The sequence below is a fragment of the Rana temporaria genome, chromosome 2, assembly GCF_905171775.1.
Source record: "Rana temporaria chromosome 2, aRanTem1.1, whole genome shotgun sequence".
Lineage (NCBI taxonomy): Eukaryota > Metazoa > Chordata > Amphibia > Anura > Ranidae > Rana > Rana temporaria.
This window is the reverse complement of record NC_053490.1, coordinates 138,718,426-138,741,044: the sequence shown is the minus strand read 5'-3', so window position 1 is coordinate 138,741,044 and position 22,619 is coordinate 138,718,426. Positions and strand designations below refer to the sequence as shown.

At 44.1% G+C, this 22,619-nt stretch overlaps 1 protein-coding gene across 1 annotated transcript in view; it reads left to right on the top strand.

Annotated features, from left to right (window-relative positions):
- Window positions 1-22,619, top strand: part of CACNB3 (calcium voltage-gated channel auxiliary subunit beta 3) — a 264,611-nt gene that overhangs the window by 175,145 nt on the left and 66,847 nt on the right. The window lies entirely within an intron of this gene.

Genomic DNA, 22,619 nt, shown 5'->3' with positions numbered 1-22,619 from the left:
ATACCTGATCTTGGCTTGTTAAGAGATCCCCAAATGTTCCACTTCTTAATAAGTGATTGATCAGTACCGACTGGCATATTTTTGGCTTTGGATATTTTTTTTTATATCCTTGTCCATCTTTATAAAGTTCCATTTTACGCAGGTCTTTTGACAGTTCTTTTCTGCTTCCCATGGTTCAGTATCTAGCCTGCTCAGTGCATCCACATGAGAGCTAACAAAGTAACTGACTATTTATACACAGACACTAGTTGCAATTTAAACACTTAAGCCCCGGACCAATATGCTGGCTAAAGACCCAAGGGGTTTTTACAGTTCGGGACTGCGTCGTGCGACGTGGCTCCCAAACAAAATTAGCGTCCTTTTTTCCCCACAAATAGAGCTTTATTTTGGTGGTATTTGATCACCTCTGCGGTTTTTATTTTTTGCGCTATAAACAAAAATAGAGCGACAATTTTGAAAAAAATGCAATATTTTTTGCTTTTTGCTGTAATAAATATCCCCCAAAAACATATATAAATTTTTTTTTTCCTCAGTTTAGGCCGATACGTATTCTTCTACCTATTTTTGGTAAAAAAAAATCGCAATAATCGTTTATCGGTTGGTTTGCGCAAAATTTATAGCGTTTACAAAATAGGGGATAGTTTTTTTTTTTTTTTTTTTTTTTTTTACTAGTAATGGCGGCGATCAGCGATTTTTTTCGTGACTGCGACATTATGGCGGACACTTCGGACAATTTTGACACATTTTTGGGACCATTGTCATTTTCACAGCAAAAAATGCATTTAAATTGCATTGTTTATTGTGAAAATGACAGTTGCAGTTTGGGAGTTAAACACAGGGGGCGCTGTAACATTTAGGGATCACTGTGTATGTGTTTACTAGTGTAGGGGGGTGTGGCTGTAGGACTGACATCATCGATCGAGTCTCCCTATAAAAGGGATCACTCGATCGATGCGCCGCCACAGTGAAGCACGGGGAAGCCGTGTTTACATACGGCTCTCCCCGTTCTTCAGCTCCGGGGACCGATCGCGACGGAGCGGCTATAAACAAATTGCCGCGCCGTCGTCCCGGATCGCTCCCCGAGCGGACCCGACCTCCGCATGTACCGGGGGTGTCCCGATCGGACCCCCCACCCACGTCTAGGCAGGCACGTATAGGTACTTTGATGTGCCTGTCCGTGCCATTCTGCCGACGTAAATGTACATGAGGAGGTCGGGAAGTGGTTAAAAAGCCTCAGATGTGGGAAATTAACCGTTAATTGCGATCTGCCAGTGTGTGTCACCGTGTGTGTCTGTACCAAGGCCAGACATTCCAGGGTATGTAAACTTTTGATCAGGGCCATTTAGGTGATTTCTGTTATCATTATGATTTAAAAAGGGGCCAAACAACTATGTGCTAATAAATGGCTTCATATGATTAATATCCTTAAAATTATTTTCAATATCAATGGCAAGATTTCACGATTTCTGCTAGGGTATACAAACTTTTAAGCACAACTCATGTTTGTAAATAAAAAAAATAAAAAATGAGCCTTTACGCGATCAAACAGTCGTAACACATCTATGGAAAACTATAAATAGCTTTTGAAAAGAAAAGTGGAAGATAAAAAGCTGAGTTCCTTGACCAGCACACAAAAATACATTTGCATTAATGTAATACAGAATGATCTACAGTTGTATTCAAAATTATTCAACCCCCACTGAAATTGATTGTTTTGGCCAGTTTGACATTGATTTTGATCATTCAGTCATCCTGCTTACAATTAAATCAAAGAGGCACGTGTAGGTCAGACAAATATAACATAACATTTATAATGAAATAACCACAAATGTCTTTTCTGTGCTCACATCATTATCAGTTTTATTCAACCCCCCAAGTGACATTCAATCTTAGTACTTAGTACAACATCCTTTTACAGTTATAACCTTTTAAATGTGAAGCATAGCTTGACACAAGTGTCTACGGGTATCTTCGCCCATTCGTCATGGGCAAAAGCCTCCAGTTCAGTCACATTCTTAGGCTTGCGCACTGCAACTGCTTTCTTTAAGTCCCACCAGAGGTTCTCAATCGGATTTAAGTCTGGTGACTGCGATGGCCACTCCAAAATGTTCCAGCCTTTAATCTGCAACCATGCTCTAGTGGACTTGGAGGTATGCTTGGGATCATTGTCCTGTTGAAAGGTCCAACGTCTCCCAAGCCTCAGGTTTGTGACGGACTGCATCACATTGTCATCCAATATCTCCTGGTACTGAAGAGAATGCATGGTACCTTGCACACGCTGAAGCTTCCCTGTACCTGCAGAAGCAAAACAGCCCCAAAGCATGATTGACCCCCCGCCATGCTTCACAGTAGGCAAGGTGTTCTTTTCATCATAGACTTTGTTCTTCCTCCTCCAAACATAGCGTTGATCCATGGGCCCAAACAGTTCTAATTTTGTTTCATCAGTCCACAGAACACAATCCCAAAACTTCTGTGCTTTGTCCACATGACTTTTGGCATACTGCATTTGACTCTTCTTATTCTTTGGAGACAGCAAGGGGGTGCGCCTGGGAGTTCTGGCATGGAGGCCTTCATTACGCAGTGTGCGCCGTATTGTCTGAGCAGAAACTTCAGTACCCACATCTGACAAATCTTTTCTCAGTTCCTCAGCAGTCACACAGGGACTTTTCTCCACTCTACGCTTCAGGTAGCGCACAGCAGTCAAAGTCAGCATCTTCTTTCTGCCACGACCAGGTAGAGTTTCAACAGTGCCCTTTGGCTTGAATTTGCGAATGATGCTTCCTATGGTGTCTCTTGGTATGTTTAACATCTTTGCAATCTTCTTATAGCCATTGCCCTTCCTGTGAAGAGTAATCACCTCTTCTCTTGTCTTCCTGGACCATTCTCTTGACTTCACCATGTTTGTAACCACACCAGTAAATGTCTAGAAGGAGCTGAGTATCACAGTCATTTATAGCTGCCTAATTGGTGCTTATTAGGCTTTATTGCTGCTCCCTGACATCCACAGGTGTTTTCAATACCTGATTGAAAACACTTCAATGAACCTCTGTTCTTCAGAGTGGTAGTCTTTAAGGGGTTGAATAATTGTGTAAATGAAGAATTAACAAAAGAAACATTGACTACTATATTACAAAACCAATTGATGTCATTTTAGTAGCATATGGTTCTTTAAGAAGTCCTTGTAGGATTTCATTCTGAATACAATTACAAATGTACACTAAATTCCCTAAAACCCTTTACAGCATTGGGGGTTGAATAATTTTGAACACAACTGTATATGGAAAAAAAGGTCTTGCCCTTAATAGCCCTGATTGGTCAAACACTGTACAGAATCCGTACAAGTCCTGCATTGCACATTAACAGCTCAAAGGCCAAGGTATTGTCAAACGGCATAATGGTATCTGATGCTGACATGCTCAAACTGCTTTGCCAGTTTATTTTGACATCAGCTCATTTATCACTCAACCTTAATAGCCGCAAAAGTGTTTGCCTGTTATTCCCAGCCATACAGTACTGCTGAGACAGACCTGTAATCCTCCAGAGAGCCTATTATCTCTAGGGGAAAGCTTGGAAGGGATGGAGGAGGGGAAGGCTCAATGGAGCCTTTTCTACTCCTTTCTACATATTGAACACACAGCGTGGAGAGCTGCAATATGGATTAGCTCTGCTTACTGTACATGTACAAATGATAATAGACAAGAAAAGAAAGCACTTTAAATTATTCAAGCAAAAACCTGTACTGAAAATAAAGCAAAGTCTACAATTTAAAAAAACATTTTTTTTTTCTTTTTTAAGGTTCTAAAATTTGTTTGTGTAAATGGACGCAGCAACGAACACACAAATCGCGGTTCTCTCATGGGAGAGAAGACAGATCATGTGCTCCTACTAAGTAGAAACAGTGATCGGTATCCTCCCCTAGTCAGTCCCATCCCCCCCACAGTTAGAGCACACCCAGTTAACCCCTTGATCGCCCCCTAGTGTTAACTCCTTCTCTGCCAATGACATTAAAGAGGAGCTCCAGCCAAAAATGTGGCTTTTCGGAACCCTCCCCCCCTCCGGTGTCACCTTTGGCACCTTTCAGGGGGAGGGGGTGCAGATACCTGTCTAAGACATGTATTTGCACCCATTTCCTGGAATACGGAGCTGCGGCAGCCACGCCCCTACCCACAGCCCCATCTGTCTTCTGGAAAACACACTGTTTGCAGTAGAGAGCGGGGACCAGTGGCGGCGCGCAACTAGCACATACGCAGTAGAGAACTGGGCAGTAAAGACGCAAAGCTTCACTGCCCGATTCCCTCATCAAGAATGGCGGCGGGTGCAGCTGAGGGACGAGCGATTGCTTGTCCTCGGCTGACGACATTGCGGGCGCGCTGGACAGGTAAGTGTCCATTTTTTAAAAGTCAGCAGCTGCAGTATTTATAGCTGCTGTTTTTAAAAAAAATAAAATAAACAGCGAAACCTCCGCTTTAATACAGTAATCAGTGGCTATTTTTAGCTCTGATCGCTGTATAAATGTCACTGGTCCCAAAAAAGTGTCAAAAGTGTCAAAGTGTTCGATCTGTCTGCCGCAATGTCGCAGTCATGATAAAAATCGCTGATCACCGCCATTACTAGTAAAAAATAATAATAATAATAATAATTAAAATGCCATAAATCTATCCCCTATTTTGTAGACGCTATGACTTTTGCAAACCATCAATATACGCTTATTGCAATTTTTTTTTTTTTTACCAAAAATATGTAGAAGAATACATATCGGCTTGAACTGATGAAGACATTTACTTTTTTTTTTTTAATTGGGATATTTATTATAGCAAATAGTATATTTAGGTCGTTTGTTACTTAGTTTTTTAGTTTTATTGGCAGAAAATAGTTATAGGGAGCTTAGGAGAGGGGCAAAGATTTAACTAAGTATAGGAATGAAAGCTGAGGACTTTTTATTTTGGTGGATGTTTTCCTAGCAGTGTCTAGCTTTCGTTTGAAACCATGCCCAAACCAAGGGGATGTAAAGGTAAAATACATTTCCCTATATAGCTTCCTTTACCTTAGTGCAGTCGTCCTTCACTAACCTCATCCTTCGATTTTGCTTTTAAATGTCCTTATTTCTTCTGAGAAATCCTCACATCCTGTTCTTCTGTCTGTAACTCCACACCGTAATGCAAGGCTTTCTCCCTCGTGTGGAGAAAGTCTCTTGAGGGGGGAGGGGGTAAGCAGGCAAGTCAGGACACTCTCTACTTTGTAGATAGAGAAAGGAGCTGTGTGTTAGTGGACGTCCTGACACTTCTGCTCGCCCCCTCAAGAGGCGTTCTCCACACCAGGGAGAAAGCCTCGCATTACTGTGTGTAGTTACAGACAGAAGAACAGGAAGTGAGGATTTCTCAGAAGAAATAGGGACATTTAAAAGCAAAATCGAAGGGTGAGGTAAGTGAAGGAGGACTGCACTAAGGTAAAGGAAGCTATTTAGGGGAAAAATGTTTTACCTTTACAACCCCTTTAAGACTGTTTTCAATTGAGCAAAGAAACCTAGCAATAAACGTAAAACAACCGTCAGCTTACCTTGACAGTGTGACTGATTAAAAATAAGTAATTTACCAAATTGTTCTCAGTGGTCTCATAAGTAAAGCAAATTAACCAGCAAACCCCTTACCCATGCGCATATATTTGCACATAAAAAAAATGGGCACTGCAAGTTTGATGTCAGCTATAAACGGACCAGCTTAAAGCGTTAGTAAAGGAAATTATTTTTTTCATTTAAAATAACAAACATGTTATACTTACCTCCACTGTGCAGTTCGTTTTGCACAGCGTGGCCCCGATCCACGTCTTCTGGGGTCCCTCAGCGGCTGTCTCTGTCCTCCACGCAATTACTCACCACAGTCATTCGAGAGCTCGCATGGTGGTCAGTAATTGCGGGCATGCTCCTGCGATACAGCGAGCGGACATAGCCACTCACTGTATCACTCGGCGCGCCGCGTCACTGAATGTGATTGACAGCAGCGTCAGCCAATGGCTGCGCTGCTCTCAATCCATCCGCTCTAGCCAATCAGCGGCCAGGCTGAGCGGCGAAGAGGATCTCGGGACCGCGCGGGACTTTCGAGGAGTCAGGTAAGTATAACGGGGGCTCAGGGGGGGCCAGCAGCGTCCGATGTTTTTTCACCTTATTGCATAGATTGCATTAAGGTGAAAAAATGTTTTTCCTTTACAACTCCTTTAAGGATCTGCTCTTGACATGAGGCATCTATAAAATCCAAGCAAAAATAATAAGGCAGTGGGTGAAATCCAACAAACTATAATGTTTGTATTATGTTTGTGATTGCAAATGACAACTGCTTTCACAAAGTGAACTGAGCCAGTTCTCTTTAATTTTTACATTGGCATGTATAAGGAAAGTCTACAGATAGAAATACATTGTCCATGACCTCCTTAGAAGACCAGTTTCCTGGCATTCTCCCTTTTCAGTAATTTATGTTATTGATCTGCAACAAAATTTAGATTAGAAAGTGAGAACTCCTGATCTGCATACTTGTTTCTGGTAAGTGATTCATAATGTATTGAAGCCACTAGATCAGGGGTCTCCAGACTTTCTAAACAAAGGGCCAGTTTACTGTCCTTCTAACTTTAAGGGGTGGACCATGGCCAGTGGGAGTAGAAAATGTTTTGGTATCACTGGAAGTAAAGAGTGTCCCCCTCCTTGGTATTAGGGGGAGGAATTGTGCCCCATTGTTGGTGTCAATGGGAGGAATAGTGTCCCATTGTTGGTGTCAGTGGGTGAAATAGTGCACCATCACTGGTGTCAGTGGGAGGAATAGTGTCCCATATTTGATATTAGGCAGGGGGGAAAGTATCCCATTGTTGGTGTCAGCGGGAGGAATAGTGCCCTATCATTGGTGTCAGTGGGAGCAATAGTGTCCCATATTTGGTATTAGGGGGTGGAAAAGTGTCACATTGTTGTCGTCAGTGGGAGGAATTGTGTCCTATCTTTGATATTAGGCGGAGGGGAAAAGTGTCCCATTGTTGGTGTCCATGGGAGGAATAGTGCCCTATCATTGGTGTCAGTGGGAGGAATAGTGCCCTATCGTTGGTGTCCATGGGAGGAATAGTGCCCTATCGTTGGTGTCCATGGGAGGAATAGTGCCCTATCGTTGGTGTCCATGGGAGGAATAGTGCCCTATCGTTGGTGTCAGTGGGAGGAATAGTGCCACATCATTGGTGTCAGTGGGAGGAATAGTGTCACATCATTGGTTTCAGTGGGAGGAATAGTGCCACATCATTGGTGTCATTGGGAGGAATAGTGTCACATCATTGGTTTCAGTGGGAGGAATAGTGCCACAACATTTGTGTCAGTGAAAGGAATAGTGCCACATTATTGGTGCCAGTGGGAGGAATAGTGCCTATTCATTGGTGTCAGTGTGAGGAATGGTTTCCTATCATTAGCGTCATTGGTGTCAGTGGAAGGAATAGTGCCCTGTTGTCAGTGTCAATGATAGGGGTGTTATTTACTAAAGGCAAACCCACTTTGCACTACAAGTGCAAACTACAAGTGCAAAGTGCACTTGAAATTGCACTGAAAGTGCACTTGGAAGTGCAGTCGCTGTAATTCGCTGTAGATCTCAAATGAATGAAGCTCTGCTAATTTTATTATCCAATCATGTGCAAGCTAAAATGCATTTTTTTTTTTTGCACGTCCCCCCTCAGATCTACAGCGACTGCCCTTATAAGTGCACTTTGCACTTGTAGTTTGTACTTGTAGTGCAAAGTGGATTTGCCTTTTGTAAATAACCCCCAGTGTCTCACTGTTGCTGAGACTGGGGGTAAATAATGTCCCAAGGGCCGAATAAAAGCAAGCAAAGGGCCGTATCCAGCCCCCGGGCCACAGTTTGGAGACCATTGCACTAGATCAACATGACATCCAGGCAGACAGCATTTGAAAACCACAAAAAGTCAGCATTAGCAGCCCCATGTTTCCCTCAATTTGGATTTATTTAAAGCTGAACTGTTAGAAGCCTTCTTTAATCTGAAATCGAATATTGGCTTTTTACTAATATCTACGAATATGTGAATCTTAGGATGAGTTGAATTGGTATTGTAGCGCTCACCCCCGAAGGAGCCTCTGGTTATAGATTGGGTCTACTCTCTAACCTATCCACCCTTCTAACAGGCTCGAACCCTCCCTTGGCACACCAGACAAATGCAATTGTATTGTGAGTCCCCTGTTTGGCTGAGACCACAATAACACACATGAAATATACAATGATAATGCAGTACTGTCGTTACCTTCTTCAACTTGTGGCTTCCAGGAGTAAACATACCTCACAACAGCAATATAGTAAACCAAGGGTAACTTTACTTGGCATGTAATAAGAGAGATAAAGTAATTGAACAACAGATTAAGCACACACAAATATATGTATATGGTTGACTCTGCAAGTGTCCTTGCAAGAGTCAATAAAAACCAAACTAAATGTTAATACTAATAAGTCTGAGTGGCTATTTCTGTAAAACACAGTTACTTGTAATTTTTGCCAGGCCTGGCCCAAATAGATTCAGAATGTTCCTTAGTGGTGGAGTCTATGGTGAATACGTTGGTGCACTTTATTTTATTTGTAATCCAAGGAATTGAGGCTCAGTCAAAAGAAGGGGTATGTTCAAGACAGGTACTTGTGGACCGATCCTTCAGTCAGCGTCGGTCAGTTTAGCTAGCGTGACTTTTAGATATTAGGCCTCTGAGCTAGATCAGCCAACCATACGTGGCCCTGGCATGTGGAGTATTGTAAGTCATAAGGCTGAGGTAATATTGAAACTTGGGCAAGTGCCCTCTCACCCGAGCAGGCCCAGTCCGCCTGATTCCCTCACGAGAGATGCGCTGATCAGTCGCCGATCTGCAACACACCATCCCCGGTCTCTCGCTCTCTGTGGTTACAACCGTCAGCTGGTGAGTTTCTCCAGTCTCTTGGAAACACGAGCTGGAGGCACTTTGTCTTGTCCCTCTCCGGATGGCTGATCTTCTCTTGGATCCCGTCTCAGGCTTCAGGCCTAGCTGCTTGGCTGTAGTGCTCTCCCTCGTTCTGCAGAGGGGAGAGTGCTGATCCCAAGAGAGCGAAATCCGCTCCTCCCAACCTTTAAGTAACCTCCCCACAAAGCTGTGCGGGGGTGCAATGTTCTCTGGGAAACCAATGCATTGTGGGTACTGTAGTCTATTTCTACCAATGTTAATGAAGTCCGTTTCTCCTAATCCTTCAAATCCCACAATGCATTGCCTTAGGAAGAAAAAGTAAACACATACAGTGCCTTGCGAAAGTATTGAACTTTGCGACCTTTTGCCACATTTCAGGCTTCAAACATAAAGATATAAAACTGTAATTTTTTTTGAAGTATCAACAACAAGTGGGACACAATCATGAAGTGGAACGAAATTTATTGGATATTTCAAACTTTTTTAACAAATAAAAAGCTGAACAATTGGGCGTGCAAAATTATTCAGCCCCTTTACTTTCAGTGCAGCAAACTCTCTCCAGAAGTTCAGTGAGGATCTCTGAATGATCCAATGTTGACCTAAATGACTAATGATGATAAATAGAATCCACCTGTGTGTAATCAAGTCTCCGTACAAAATGCACCTGCACTGTGATAGTCTCAGAGGTCCGTTTAAAGCACAGAGAGCATCATGAAGAACAAGGAACACACCAGGCAGGTCCGAGATACTGTTGTGGGGAAGTTTAAAGCCTGATTTGGATACAAAAAGATTTCCCAAGCTTTAAACACCCCAAGGAGCACTGTGCAAGTGATAATATTGAAATGGAAGGAGTATCAGACCACTGCAAATCTACGACGACCTGGCCGTCCCTCTAAACTTTCAGCTCATACAAGGAGAAGACTGATCAGAGATGCAGCCAAGAGGCCCATGATCACTCTGGATGAACTGCAGAGATCTACAGCTGAGGTGGGAGACTCTGTCCATAGGACAACAATCAGTTGTATGCTGCACAAATCTGGCCTTTATGGAAAAGTGGCAAGAAGAAAGCCATTTATTAAAGATATCCATAAAAAGTGTAGTTTAAAGTTTGCCACAAGCCACCTGGGAGACACACCAAACATGTGGAAGAAGGTGCTCTGGTCAGATGAAACCAAAATCAAACTTTTTGTTTGGCATAAAAGCAAAACAGGTCATCACCCTGAACACACCATCCCCACTGTCAAACATGGTGGTGGCAGCATCATGGTTTGGGCCTGCTTTTCTTCAGCAGGGACAGGGAAGATGGTTAAAATTGATGGGAAGATGGATGGAGCCAAATACAGGACCATTCTGGAAGAAAACCTGATGGAGTCTGCAAAAGACCTGAGATTGGGACGGAGATTTGTCTTCCAACAAGACAATGATCCAAAACATAAAGCAAAATCTACAATGGAATGGTTCACAAATTAACATATCCAGGTGTTAGAATGGCCAAGTCAAAGTCCAGACCTGAATCCAATCGAGAATCTGTGGAAGGAACTGAAAACTGCTGTTCACAAACGCTCTCCATCCAACCTCACTGAGCTCGAGCTGTTTTGCAAGGAGGAATGGGCAAAAATTTCAGTCTCTTGATGTGCAAAACTGATAGAGACATACCCCAAGCGACTTACAACTGTAATCGCAGCAAAAGGTGGCGCTACAAAGTATTAACTTAAGGGGGCTGAATCATTTTACATGCCCAATTTTTCAGTTTTTTATTTGTTAAAAAAGTTTGAAATATCCAATAAATTTCGTTCCACTTTATGATTGTATCCCACTTGTTGTTGATTCTTCAAAAACAATTAGTTTTATATGTTTATGTTTGAAGCCTGAAATGTGGCAAAAGGTTGCAAAGTTCAAGGGGGCCGAATACTTTCGCAAGGCACTGTATACACAATGTAACTGGAACTCCCGGGGATTTAGGTATACATAACTATCAAATAGTCCCTGACAGTATGACCCCGCTACAGTATATTTTTATTTGTTCAAGATTTGGAAAAGTAAAAAAAAAATGCTGTATTTATAGGAGTCTATGAAAATATGTACAGTATATCTATGCAGTATGTGTGTGTATCTACAATATATATATATATATATATATATATATATATATATATATATATATATATATATATATATATATATACATACACACGCTTCCTCTGAAAATTTCAGATCTAATGTTTCCTGTAGAATATGACCCTAAACATACAGCCAATGTCATTAGGAACAATCTTCAGAATAATAGAACAAGAATTCATAGAAGTGATGGTTTGGCCTCCACATAAACCTGATCCCAACAAAATTGGGTCTGTCTGGGATTATATAAAGAGACAGAAGGATATGAGGCGGCCTACATCCACAGAAAATCTGTGGTTAGTTCTCCAAGATGTTTGGATTGGAACAACCTACCTGCTGGGTTCCTTTTAAAAAAACTGTGTGCAAGTGTACTTCGAAGAATTGATGCTGTTTTGAAGGCAAAGGGTTGTCACACCAAATATTGATTTGGATTTCTCTTTTGTTCATTTACTTTCTATTTTGATAAATATAAGCTATTAACATTTTTATTTCTGAAAGCAATCTTAATTTACAGCATTTTTTCACACCTGCTTAAACCATTGCACAGATTGATCTGTCAGTGTGGTGGGTGCAGTGGCTGGGTAGGTAGCCAGCAGTCTAAGGCCCTATACACACTATTAGATTTTCTGCAGATTTTTGTCTTCAGATTTACCAAAAGGGCCTGCCTGATTGCATACAAATTGAAACTCTTAAGGCCTTGTACACACTCCAATGGGCATTAAGGTTTGACCTCATATTATATGGTTTTGGTAAATCTGAAGACAAATATCTGCAGAAAATCTAATAGTGTGTATGGGGCTTAAAGCCTTGTACACATGATCCGATTGTTGGCAGGGGATTGTCTGATGACAGACTGTTGGTCTAAAATCCGACCATTAGTATGCTCCTTCAGATAATTGTTGTCCAACTTTCGGCCAACAAATGTTGAATGGCAGGCTGGTAAATTTTCGGCGGACATTGGTCTGTTGTCAGATTTTCAGATCGTCTGTACAAAAGTCCAAAGTACAAACACGCATGTTCAGAATCAATGCTCACCAAACACGACAATAGCAGAAGGTGCCCAAAGGGTGGCGCTCAAGAACTGAAATTCCACGTAGTACGTCACTACGTTTCGTGTTTGTGGCACAACAATTGTATACCTTTAGTATGCAAGACAAAATCCAGGTACACGCCCTTTGAAGAAAAGTCTGACGCTCGGTTGGCCAAAAGTAGGATAGCGTGTACGAGGCTTTAGTGCCGAGCACTGACAGAGGGCGCTGTCAGAGACAAGTACATCAATCAGGTTTAAGCACTTTTGGTGTTGAGCTCTAATGGAAATCTAAAGGGCACTCTTTATGAATTCACCTAATAGGGTGTACCGTATTTATCGGGGTATTGCGCGCTCCGGCGTATAGCGCGCACCCCTAAATCGGACCTGACATTCCTGTAAAAAAACATTTTAGTACTTACAGTTTTGGTGTCTTGCGCGGTGTCCATCGGCGGCCTCGTCGGGTCCGGCGTCCGTCTGCGGCTTCGGGTGTCCTCTTCGTCGGGTCCGGCGTCCTTCTGCGGCGTCCTCCCCGCTCGATCCCCGCTTTCCCGCACCGAGTTTGAATACTGCGCTGACGTGAGCGCGAGAGGAGCCGAGCCTGCCCGACTATACACGAGTGTACTGCGCTCGGTATATGCCGGCGCAGTGTTCAAACTCGGCGCGGGAAAGCGGGTATCGGCGTATATCGCGCACCCACGATTTTGCCCTGATTTTCAGGGCAAAAAAGTGCGCGGTATACGCTGATAAATACGGTAATCAACAAAAACAGTAACTTTTCTGTGAATGGCAAATATTTTGAGCCTGCAGCAATGAATATTACAGTATAAAAGTAAACCACCACTTCCACTAGCTTGTATTCATCCAATGTGTTCATTTTTCCTAGTAAGATTTAAAATTGAACTCCAGTTTAATTAAAGGGCAGGACAATATTTTACATTGAGAAGCTACAAAAGTTACAAAATAAAAATAGCAATTATCTACTTTACTTGCAAAGGAAGAAAATCTACTGTGCGGCTCTGTATGTGATGCATTAATCATTACATGCCTGCAACTCTTCCATCCCCCCCCCATCCCCGCTTCATGTTGACTGATCTCACTGCTGCAGAGCTATATAGGGGACATTCATATATATTGCCTCATGGGAGATGATTTTTTTCTGGTTCAGACCTGTCAGTTGTGACGTACTGAGTAGGCTGTGTAGCACAGCGTCACCATATCAACTGTAGAAAGGGTTCATTTTTTTTTACATTTATAATGGTGTTATGCAATTTGACTGTGTTAAGCAGAATTCTGATAAGCACATTTTGTGTCTAAGTGGTTGAATTCTATTTCGTTTGTAAAATATAAAACCTGCACACCGCTGCAAATTCACACTATACTGTGGAATAAATGATCATGTAAGCATGTTTTCATTGGCCGCATATAGTGCAAAGAAATGATTCCTTTGCTGAATTGTAAGCTTGTTCTATGAGTAATATTTGCAGAGGGAGGCGCTCATAAGACCTGGAACAGTCAGGCATTGTGTATAAAGGAATCAGACTGGAAAACACTTTGACTTATATTTACGCACCATTATCATTAATCTGAAGGGGCTTTATACTTTTTACACTACAGTAAAACCTTGGATTGCAAGCATAATTCTTTCCAGAAACATGCTTGTAATCCAAGGCGCTTGTATATCAAAGCATTTTTTTTACAGGGTATAAAAGAGAAGACATCGTGGGCTCCCTGGACAGGTAAGAGTCCTTATTAAACGTCAGCAGCTACAGTGTTTGTAAAAAAAAAAAAAAACATTTTTCAGCTGGAATACCGCTTTGTGATGTCATACAGCCAAGATAGCTAAAATTGCTGATTGGAGGAAAGGCACACACTCCCTCTCATCATAGGCAGAGACTCTCAGAGGTGTTTTGTAACAGGGCCAGCTCCCTGCTCATCTATTTTAGCAACCTTCTCTGACAGAAATTGCAGGCTGCTTTTATCTGATGTCTCAGAATTTGTCAGGAGTTTTCAGGCTGATAACTTAGGAATGGTTCAGGAGAGAACTAAGGGACTTAGGGCCAGATCCTCAGACGAGATACGACGGCGTATCTACTGATACGCCGTCGTATCTCTGTTTCTATCTATGCGACTGATTCTTAGAATCAGTTACGCATAGCTAGCCCTAAGATCCGACAGGTGTAATTGAATTACACTGTCGGATCTTAAGGATGCAATTCTAGGCCGGCCGCTAGGTGGCGAGGCCATTGCGGCCAGCCTAGAATATGCAAATGAAGACTTACGGCGATCCCCGAACGTCCCGAACGGCCCGTCGATCTAAATCCATGTTGTTTCCGTCGAGTTACGTCGCGTAAAACTAGGGCTGAGTCCTATTTGACTAAGCCATGGTAAGTATGGCCGTCGTTCCCGCGTCGAAATTTAAACCTCAACGTCGTTTGCGTAAGACGTCCGTGAATGGCGCTGGACGCCATTTACGTTAACGTCTAAGCAAATGACGTCGGTGCGACGTCAGTTAGCGCAATGCACGTCGGGTAATTTACCCGACGGAGCATGCGCAGTACGTCCGGCGCGGGAGCGCGCCTAATTTAAATGGGACTCGCCCCATTAGATTGGGCACGCCTTGCGCCGGACGGATTTAAGTTACACCGCTGCAAATTTCCAGGTAAGTGCTTTGTGGATCGGGCACTAACTTGGGAAATTTGCGGCGGTGTAACTTAAATGGGAAAAGTTAAGTTGCGCCGCCTGGCTGTGGATTTGGCCCTTAGCTCTTTGAAGAGAGATAACAAAATACTGCAGATATATGTGCCCAGCTCAAATTTCATGACTTGGGTTTACATCCACTTTAAGTTTAGCTGAAATCGCTGGCATCCTCTCTGCCTCCTGAATATATAAAGCACAGTCTCTCCATTTTTTATAGATTATATTCCTAGAAACCCCCCCTCTGCTCTCCTACCCCAATCTAAAAAGAGAAGCGGGAGAGGCAGAAATGCCACTCTGCTGTCAGCTGGCCAGCAGAGGGAGTTCACCTGACTGCACAGCAGAGCTATGCAAGAAGGTATTTAGGAATATCATTTTGCGTTATATGTAAGTAAACAAGAGGGGATGCCAGCGATTTTAACATAGTACTGTACAGTGTACATCAATATTGGCGGGAAGGGCGGGAGGAGATCGGATCTCACACTGGGCTGACAGGCAGGGAGGGAGGGGGAAGAGACTCGCAGCATAGAGCAGAGAGCGGGATAATGGAGGCACGTAAACTGACCATAGTATCATGAATTAGCAACCATGATAAACACATACCTCCCAACTTTTTGAGATGGGAATGAGGGACACCTACTAGCAAATGTATGTAGGCATAGCCCACGCCCCCTGCCACACCCCCTTAAAGGAGAATTAACCAAAAAAAGGTTAATTAAATCCACCAGGGCCTTTTTTTTTAACCACTACTCTTCCTTTTATATTGGCTTTTAAAATTTACATATGCAGCAATTTAGAAATTAGATGAAAGGTTTAGCACTGTGAAACACTTTTTGAAAGATAAAAAGTGCATTTTATATACAACTATTTAGATCAGACCAAAATGAGGGACAAATGAGGGGGAAAGAGGGACATTGCTCCAAATCAGGGTCAGTCCCGCGAAATCAGGGACAGTTGGGAGCTATGTGAACATGATAAACATGGTCAGTTTACAGAGAAGACTGCACCAAGCAGGATCAGCCAGGAAAGATAGAAAGGAACAACTGACAATGCAAAGGCACTGTGCAATAGCTCCTGCCTTAAGGGAACAGGAGCATGATTTTGTTTTTGTTTTTTAGGCTTACATCCACTTTAGTCTTGCACAGTTGTGCAGGCTCCTATTTTGTACTGAAATTGCTTACCTACATTTCACTGCATGCTGTGAGTTTCTCACAATGTGCATTAGAAGCTGCATTAAGTCAAATAGAGCCCACCTCATTTCCTGGAGGCCTCATGGACAGTGTGTGGGTGTTACCAGTGGCAGCAGTGCTGTTAGCTACGCATCGTTTATATTTACAGTGGCAGCCAAGAGGGTTAATTTTGGCTGTACATTATACAGGGTACAGGTAACTTCTTAGGCAGAATCTTGCTGCAGAATCTTGCACGCTCAAGCAAAAGTTCTAGTGCTATGGGGGAGGTAAAGATGGGGAGAGCTATAGGACTGAAATAGGATCAAAAGTGGTTGTTGCCAGCGACTATACCATTATCCTGCTGCCCATGTTTCTAAGACCTGGATGGCTCTACCATTGAAGAATGGGAAATTGAGATGTTGGTGTAAACTCTGACAATAGCAATTTGATTGGGCAAACTGTCTGTCAAATGCAGTCTAAGTGTGTTTAGTAAATTCCACAAACGGTTACAATAGTCAATCAGTAGTGAAGAAGCTGCGGATGATCTGCAGATTAATCATTTGTGATTATATAAATATGGTTTGCAGTTAAAGTGCCATTTTCAGCGTTTTGCTTGCATGTCAATTAGATGTCCTCCTAATAAAAAACAAGTATGATGCCTTGTACACACGATCGGGTTTCTCGGCGGTCAAAGACCGCCGGGAAACCAGACGGGAAAACCGAGAACCGGCTCGGTCAGTCTTTCCTATGTACACACGGCCGGTTTTCCTGACAGGAAAACTGCCTCAGGCCCCGGGTTTCTCGGCAGAATTCAGCAAGAAACTCGATGCGAGACGTATTCTGCCGAGAAAACTGGTTGTGTGTACACTTTTCGCCGAGAAACCCGACGAGGAACTCGTCGAGCCAAATAGAGAACATGTTCTCTATTTCCTCGTTGGTCAATGGGAAAATTTGGCTCGCCGAGATCCTCGGCGGCTTCACAAGGAACTCGATGAGCAAAACGATGTGTTTTGCCCGTCGAGTTTCTCGGACGTGTGTACGGGGCCTCAGAGCTTTGGTCGGGAAAACCGTCCGGGTGTATGCTCTAGAGCAGTGTTTCCCCATAGGAAAACTGCAGGGGAAAAAAAAGCCACGATTTGAGACAAGAAAAAAGAGAACAAGTTCTAATTTTTTTCCCCCGACGTTTCTCTGTCGGGAAAACTGCTGGGGAGCATACACACGTCCGGTTTTCTCGTCCAAAAGAAAACATGACAGTTTTCCCGTCGGGAAAACCGGTTGTGTTTACAAGGCATGAGTGTTAATAATTGATATCGACTGAGTAGTTCAGTTTGCCATAAAACGTTGAATGGTTGCTAATGTTGACCCAAGAATATGCTTACTATGTACGGCAGGAATCAATACATGAACACTTGGCAGTCACGTGTTCTGTATCTTCTACCAGATCCGTGCATTGTCTGCTAATCTGTACAATGCTTCCCTCTGTCATCTCAATGACCTGGTGTACTTTAACCAAGCTTTCATTTTGTGCTAAATGACATTGTAAGGCTTGGCTTCCAAACAACAGTAACAGGGCAACAGATGGGATCTGTAACGGCAACGGTGTTCTTGGATATAGTGTCATCAAATATGTGGTCTTTAGAACCTGGCATTCAGTGATCATCAACAGACCAGATGCCTTGCTAAAGGCCGTATACTCAGCTAATAAATGCAAACAGTTGTTGTAACATTACTGACAGTGTGATCAGCACCCTTACTGAGCATATATGAATAAAAATCAGTTGCAGTACAGTAAAACCTTGGATTGCGAGCATAATTCGTTCCAGAAACATGCTTGTAATCCAAAGCACTTGTATATCAAGGCATTTTTTTACAGGGTATGAAAGTGAAGAGAGGCACCTCTAAGGCCTCGTACACACCATCGAACATGTCCGATGAAAACGGTCCGTGGACCGTTTTCATTGGACATGTCCGCTCGGAGATTTCGGTCTGATGGCTGTACACACCATCAAACCGAAATCCCCGCGGACAGACAGCGCGGTGACGTGGCGGTGAAGTTGACGCCGCCACGTCACCAAACCAGGAAGTAAAATACTTCCACGCATGCGTCGAATCCATTCGACGCATGCGGGAGATATCTGTCCGCTGGTTAGGTGTACTAACCAGCGGACCCGTCGGACGGACGGGTTTCCAGCCGACAAGTTTTAAAGCATGCTTTAAAACTTGTCTGCTGGAAAAACCTGTCTGCTAGGCTGTACACATGGTCGGATCAGTCCGCTGAAACTGGTCTGCGGACCAGTTTCAGCAGACATGTTCGATCGTGTATACAGGGCCTAAGCGTAGCAATACGTTGCTAAATGTTGTACCTTCATTAAATGTAACCATATTGCTACACTTAGAGGCTCTTCTCTTCTTTTTATACTCAGTTGTGACATGACGCTACTCTTATATCAAGACATTGCTTGTATATCAAGGCAAAATTTATTAAAACATTTTGCTTGTCTTGCAAAACACTTTCAAACCAAGTTACTCTCAAACCAAGATTTTACTGTATAAGCCATTTAGAGACAGTGCTGTGTTTTTGTGGCTCTCAGATGACCCACTGTAGTGTAACAAAAGTAAGTAAAAGTAAAAGTCCAATCACTGTGCACACGCTGCAATCTGACCGTACAATCTTTGCAGGGGCGTACCTAGAACATTTGGCACCCGGGGCGGATCCAATATCTGGCACCCCCCCACGGTAAAATGTAAAAACACCCCACTGTGCCCCCTGCATCCTTCAATATCTCTTTGTCACTACTGTGTACCCCCTCTCCACAACTGCACCACGGGACCCCTTTACATTACACTGCACTTCTGGACCCCTTTACATTACACAGCACCCTGCACCCCTGGACCCCTTTACATTACACAGCACCCTGCACCCCTGCACCCCTTTACATTACACAGCACCCTGCACCCCTTTACATTACACAGCACCATGCACCTCTGGACCCCTTTACATTACACTGCACTTCTGGACCCCTTACATTACACAGCACCCTGCACCTCTGGATCCCTTTACATTACACAGCACCCTGCACCCCTGCACCCCTTTACATTACACAGCACCCTGCACCCCTTTACATTACACAGCACCATGCACCTCTGGACCCCTTTACATTACACTGCACTTCTGGACCCCTTACATTACACAGCACCCTGCACCTCTGGATCCCTTTAGATTACACAGCACACTGCACCTCTGAACCCATTACATTACACAGCACCCTGCACCTCTGGCCCCTTTACATTACACAGCACCCTGCATCTCTGGACCCCTTTACATTACACTGCACCCCTTTACATTAGACTGCACCTCTGGACAGTGCAGACCCCTCCCTACAGTGCAGACCCCTCCCTACAGTTCAGACCCCCCTACAATACAGAACACCCCCACAATACAGAACCCCCCCTCATATAAAGAACCACCCCCTATACAGAGAACACCCCCCCACAATACAGAACCCCGCCAGAATACAGAATCCCCCCTCATATACAGAACCACCCCCTACAATACAGAACACCCCCCCACAATACAGAACCCCCTCAGAATACAGAACCCCCCTATACAGATACCACCCCTCTACAATACAGGACTCCCCCACACAATACAGAACCCCCCTCATATACATAACCCCCCCCTATACAAATACCACCCCCTACAATATAGAACACCCCCCCCCCCACAATACAGAACCCCCTCAGAATACAGAACCCCCCTATACAGATACCACCCCTCTACAATACAGGACTCCCCCACACAATACAGAACCCCCCTCATATACATAACCCCCCCCCTATACAAATACCACCCCCTACAATATAGAACACCCCCCTCAGAATACAGAACCCCCCTATACAGATACCACCCCTCTACAATACAGGACTCCCCCACACAATACAGAACCCCCCTCATATACATAACCCCCCCCCTATACAAATACCACCCCCTACAATATAGAACACCCCCCCCACAATACAGAACCCCCTCAGAATACAGAACCCCCCTATACAGATACCACCCCTCTACAATACAGGACTCCCCCACACAATACAGAACCCCCCTCATATACATAACCCCCCCCCTATACAAATACCACCCCCTACAATACAGAACACCCCCCCTCAATACAGAACCCCCCAGAATACAGAACCCCTCTCATATACAGAAACCACCCCCTACAATACAGAACACCCCCCCACAATACAGAACCCCCCCCAGAATACAGAATCCCCCCTCATATACAGAACCACCCCCTACAATACAGAACACCCCCCCAGAATACAGAACCCCCTATACAGATACCATCCCCCTACAATACAGAACTCCCCCAGAATACAAAACCCCCCTCATATACAGAACATCCCCCCCCCACACAATACAGAACCCCCCTCATATACATAACCCCCCCCTATACAAATACCACCCCCTACAATACAGAACACCCCCCCCCCCTCAATACAGAACCCCCCAGAATACAGAACCCCTCTCATATACAGAAACCACCCCCTACAATACAGAACACCCCCCCAGAATACAGAACCCCCCTATACAGATACCATCCCCCTACAATACAGAACTCCCCCAGAATACAAAACCCCCCTCATATACAGAACATCCCCCCCCACACAATACAGAACCCCCCCAGAATACAAAACCCCCCTCATATACAGAACATCCCCCCCCCCACACAATACAGAACCCCCCCAGAATACAAAACCCCCCTCATATACAGAACATCCCCCCCCCACACAATACAGAACCCCCCCAGAATACAAAACCCCCCTCATATACAGAACATCCCCCCCCACACAATACAGAACCCCCCCAGAATACAGAACCCCCCTCATATACAGAACACCCCCCCTCATATACAGAACACCCCCCCTTACAATAGTGCACACACCCCCCTTGCCTTCAGACCCATAATGCCGTCAGACAGATGATTATCAGCGCGCCGCGTGTTACACTACACACACAGGCAGCACAGCACAGGGGGAGGCGGCTGCAGCTTCACGCTCCTAGGCTGTGTGACTGTCAGTGTCAGACAGTCACAGCCGTATCTATCAGAGCCGCGGGCGCTGCGCTGCCACAGAGAAGGGGATAATTGCTGTCCTTGGTATGGGTACGGGCGGCTCGCATGAGTCACCCCCCCCCCTAAAAAGCCACGCTTCAGCTTTACCTAGACTGCCGCTAGCGCTGCCTCCCTGTTACCGCGCTATCATAATGCCGCACGCTACAGTCCTCTTCATTCGCGGAGGGGGGGCCACGGCCTGACACCCCTCCAGGGTGTGGCACCCGGTGCGGCCCGCCCCCTCCGCCCCATGCTTAGTACGCCTCTGAATCTTTGTATAATGAATTTGACCAAAACTGTTTAATATAAGGACCTACCTACTTTATCCAACCAATTTTTACCTAGGTAAATAAACCCTTGCTATGTATAGTCTCTGGTAGATCTTAGACCCCTTTCACACTGGGGCCGCATTTGCGCTAAAGAGACCGTACAATTGGAATTCAGTGAGCTTTACATAAAAACAGCATTTTAGACCCCTTTTACACTAGGCAGTTTTCAGGCGCTTTAGAGCTGGAAATAGCCTCTGCAAAGTGCCTGAAAACCGCCTCCCATTCATTCAAGTGTGACTTTTCACACTGGGGGCGGTGAGCTTGTGGGACATTCTGAAAAGTCCCGCAAGCAGCATCTTTGGGGCAGTTTGGGAGCTCTGTATTTAGCACTCTTAAAATGCCCTGCCCATTGGAATGAATAGGCAACGCTTCCGAAGTGCCTGAAAAGCACTTCGGAAGCGCCGCAATACAAGAGTTTTTAACCCTTTCTTTGAGGTAAAAGCACCCGCTGACGGGCAAAAATTAACACTTAAACAGCGCTAAAGCACCGCTAAAACGAGAGGTGCTTTAGCACTGATGTGGCCACGGCCCAAGTGTAAAAGGGGTCTTAAAGTGAGAGAAGCAGTTACGAGTGCCCTCTTACCACACAAATATTCCAGTGATCTACAATTTGGGAAAATAATCAACGTAAAGCAATTAAGATAATGTAGAAAACATAGAGATGGAAGAGGTACTTCAAATTTATATATAATAACACATTCTTTTACAAAATTAATTAATACAAATCGTGAATCATGTATTAGGGCTGATCATACACATGCTCAAAGGTCAGCTCAAAAAACAATAGAAAAAAAACGTTGGATGAAAAATGTCGATAATAGCATTTTTGTGCTTGCTTCTGGTAGCGTTTTAGTAGCTTTTAGGAGTGTTAAGCCTCGTACACACGATCAGTCCATCCGATGAGAGCGGTCTGATGGACCGTTGTCGTCGGTTAATCGATAAAGCTGACTGATGTCCGTCGCGCCTACACACCATCGGTTAAATAACCGATCGTGTCAGAACGCGTGACGTAAAACACAACAACGTGCTGAAAAAAACGAAGTTCAATGCTTCCAAGCATGCGTCGACTTGATTCTGAGCATGCGTGGATTTTTAACCGATGGTTGTGCCTACTAACGATCGTTTTTTTTCCCAGGGTTCTGCTGATTCCTACACAAGTCGTCCATCGTTAGACTCTCTTAACTCCAAAAGAGGAGAGCTGCTGACTTTTAA